General features: G+C 45.2%; 1 pseudogene; it reads right to left on the bottom strand.

Moving 5' to 3' along the window:
• Nucleotides 1-808: 808 nt before the first annotated feature.
• On the bottom strand, nt 809-927 carry LOC136660875 (5S ribosomal RNA; annotated as a pseudogene).
• Between the last annotated feature and the right edge of the window lie 3,095 nt (nt 928-4,022).

Raw genomic sequence — 4,022 nt, 5'->3', positions numbered from 1 at the left:
GGGAAGAGCTGACATCATGCACATGGCAGGCTTGATAAAATACGTAGAAGATCAAAGTGCTCTCTAATAGAGTAAAGATGAATATGTATGGACTGGATATAAATGAACACATGGAGCATGCTCTGCTAGGCTAGGGTCTTGGACAGCCAACTGACACCCTCCCTCCCTGCTGCCTTCAAGCATGACTGTGTTCTTGCACAACCAGCACTTATTTCACCAAGGCTTGCAAGATCACGTGAGCAGAAAGGGAATTTGCCTGAAATATCTCTCTCCCCCAATTTGGGGTCATATTCATAAGCTACAGAAAGGAACATTGGGGGGAACTGGGGGCTCAAATGATGTTTGGGAATGGGGCTGAAACCCACTACTCGTGCTGGAGCTGCATGCAGCAGTCACCATTCTAGAGAATGTTATGCTTTCCCAAATATCCACAGAATGATGCTCAGAGATTATGGCTGTGTTTATCAGCTTCTAGTGCTGGCGCACTGCTAGAAGCACTAGAGAGCTGTGTCGTCGTCCCCCCGTCTTCCAGCACACTAGAGTCACATTCATTTTTCACCTTCTTGCATGCTTGCCATGCTAGCTATCTCTTCTGCAAGTTCAGTGTTAGAAAGCATGACTGTCTCCATGAAATTACCCTATGGCTGTTCTAAGGAAACAAATGGGTGCAGCCAACTTGTATGGCAAATAAGGGAGATGGTGGAGGAGGGGTTTTTGAACTTGGACACAATACACCATCCATTCTCAAGATCTTAAAAGCATAATACAGAATGGTTGGCAACCTTCAGTCTTGAAAGACTATGGTATAAGCCTACAGCGCCCAGTATTCCCAGGCGGTCTCCCATCCAAGTACTAACCAGGCCTGACCCTGCTTAGCTTCCAAGATCAGACGAGATTGGGCATGTGCAGGGTAACAGATATACAGAAGTTAATAACTTTCAGATAACTTTAATAACCTTAAGGCAATGATTAAACATTGTAAAAACATCCTGAAGTTTGTTCAAGAATTTTAGTTCTGTTTTTTTAATGAATTCTAAGCATGCTAGAAGCAAGCTACCAACCTCACTTCCAGTTATTTTCAATCTGAAACATGAATGCAGCCTGTGTCAAGTTGCTGGGAGGGGGAATTGCTTCTGGGAAAGAATTGTGACTCACACTAGCAGGCTTCATTCTTTTCCCCAATCAGAAAACCCATCAAAATGATGCTATACCATCAAGCACTGCTATTTGAGGGGTGGGTGGGGTGGATTTGGGAGGAAGTGGATTTGAGAGGAAAATGGCAGCTTCTAGGATTGAGTCCAGTAGTATGTAACCAGCAGCCCTGTAGGGCCATGCTCCTCACTGGGCCACAGTGAGAGAGAGGGGACTTTAACCCTTTGCATCTGCGCTGGCCCCAATTTAGATTGGATTCTCTCCCCACGCCTGATACTTCTTTGGGAGGAAAGTGTCCCTTATCACTGCAGTGACGAAGGGTTAAAGTTCCCCCTACTGTGGTCCTAATTCCAATCAGCAAAGCATATGACCGCAATTTGAAATGAAGAAAACAAACATGTAGGCCCAATCATGAAATACATACAGTCATCCCTCTGTATCTGCGGGGGGATACACTGGGATATCAGAAACCATGGATTGCAGTGAACCTTAGACTAACTGTTGCTTTGTGCAAGCCCTCCAAATGGCCTCCTCTTCACACCTGCTCATTAGCACTCATTAGCATATATAATGGTTTTGTATACTGGCCTTCATACCAGGAGTCAGCTGATATGACTTGGTTTAGTTTTCTTGCATGGGGCAACACAAGATCTTCCAGCACCTAAGGCAGAGGAATTGCACCAAATATCACCACCCTCTTCTTTGGCAGTGCGACCTGCCAAATGTCATCTCCTTTTCTGGTAGTGTGCCCACATGTGCAAAGCAGTGGTGTCACTAGGATTTGTGTCACCCAGTGCGGGAGGCCTGTGTGTCACCCCATGCAGTAGGTGGGGCAATGCCCCAGTGGTGGGCGTGGTGATGTACCATCGCCCTGCCCCCACTGGTTTTTGGGCTGTACCTTTTGTTAGAACACAGATATTTCAATGTGGTTTGTTTCATTACATTCTGCATGAAATTACACATTGATTGATATATAATATGATGGTCTTATTCCTCCAAATTCTGATTTTAGTGATTTTGATAACTTGTAGAGTCACACACACACACACACACACCCCCTGTGTCAACTTACTAAAAACTTATTGCAGCAGTTCTCAAACTTTTAGCACTGGGACCCACTTTTCAGAATGACAATTTGTCCAGGACCCATTGGAAGTGATGTCATGGTCAGAAGTGACATCAGCAAGCAAATTAAAATAAATAATTATAAATAATTAAATTAAAAGAAAAGAAATAATGAAATAAGGGGGAGCCAGTCCTGTTCCACCAAGTGAATCTACTCTTAAGTAAGTCCTCTTGTGGTCAATGGGGCTTACTCTCAGGAAAGTGTCAGTAGAATTGCAGCCTGTGAGCTCAAGCCTATGCATGTCTACTCTGAAGTAAGTCCCATAGTGGTCAATGGAGCTTACTCTGTAGTCTGCCTGCAATATCCCCTCCCCCCCTAAAAAAAAAATAATCAGTGAGATTTCCAGCCCTCCCCAGTGCCCAGTTTAAAGTTATTCTATTACAGGCATATCAAGATAAAGACCCACCTGGCTTCACAAGTGCAAAATAGAAAACTCTCCCCTTACCAGCTGAAGCCTCTTTTTTGTCCTTGTTAGTGGGGGGGGGGGGGGAGGTTGCCTTTTGGAGCATCTCCATCGGATTGGGACCCTTCTGTTGTCCTCACATTCCCCTTTGCCTGGCCTGACCAGCAGCCAAGGTATGTCTGCCTACTCATGAGTAAACGCAATGTGATGCTGCTTGCTTTCCATAGGACTCAATAGACTGCAGCTGGGAGGGAGGGACCTCATTCTCCCTTTTGTGTTTTTGGGGGCTACATTCATTGGATCAGGACCATTCTGATGTCCTTGGAGTCCTCTCAGCTGCCATTTCCGATGGACTACTCACAAGTAAATGCGGCCACATGGCTATGTTTCAGGCTCAGAGTCGCAGCTGGGAGGGATGGGACCTTCTCAGGTGTTTTTGGGAGGCTGCATTCATTGAATTGGTACCATGCAGGTGTCATTGGATTCCTCTCAGCCTGCCCTTTCTGAAGGACTATGGCAAGTACACCTACTCACGAGTAAACATGAAATATGGCTCACTTTCACTTTCCATAGGGCTCCATGCATTTTTCCTTCCGGTTTTTTTGGCCATAACTTTTGAATGAAAGGAGCTATTTCAATTCTTTTTTGCACTGCATTCCGCAGGACATTCCGCATCCAACAGTGTATGGCATGACATGGTAGCTCATAAAGCCGCGAAGTTAACATGTCATCCCCCAGGGCGCGTCACCCCCCCAGCACATCACCTGGTGCGTCCCGCACCCCCCACACCCCCCTAGCGACACCAGTGGTGCAAAGAGTGATAACTCCACCTCCAAGAGTCAGGGAAAAACATTTCCCAGGAGCTGCTCCAACTCACTGATCCCTTCTCCACTTCTTCTGCCCTGTTCCCCTATTAGTTTTCCTTTCTTCAAAACCACTGAGCCTGGGAAGAGGAGAAATGGTGGAGGAGAAGGTGGATGGTAATAGACAAATTAAAATCACAAGCAGTAATTTCCCTGCATGCACTGGAGGCAGGCATTTCAGTCAGTCTCATGGACAGCATAGAAACAACTTCCTTTTCACTGAAGTTCTGGATAAAGTGTCCATTGATTCAGTGAAACTTCTCTTACCTTGTCTAAAGGGCAAGTTTCAATACTGAAAATCCGAATCCATGGAAATTTGGCTCTGCCGTAATTTAATGCACAATTTTCCCCCTAGAAAAATCAATGTCGGATGAATGAATACATGCTCTCTGTTTAAAACACACTCTAATAATATTCAGGTTTCAGCCAAGATTCTAACTCATTAGAGTTTTATTAGCTTCATAAATTTGGTGACACA

This window comes from Tiliqua scincoides, chromosome 9 (assembly GCF_035046505.1).
Source record: "Tiliqua scincoides isolate rTilSci1 chromosome 9, rTilSci1.hap2, whole genome shotgun sequence".
NCBI lineage: Eukaryota > Metazoa > Chordata > Lepidosauria > Squamata > Scincidae > Tiliqua > Tiliqua scincoides.
The sequence above is the reverse complement of the archived record's forward strand: the minus strand, read 5'-3'. Positions and strand labels throughout refer to the sequence as shown.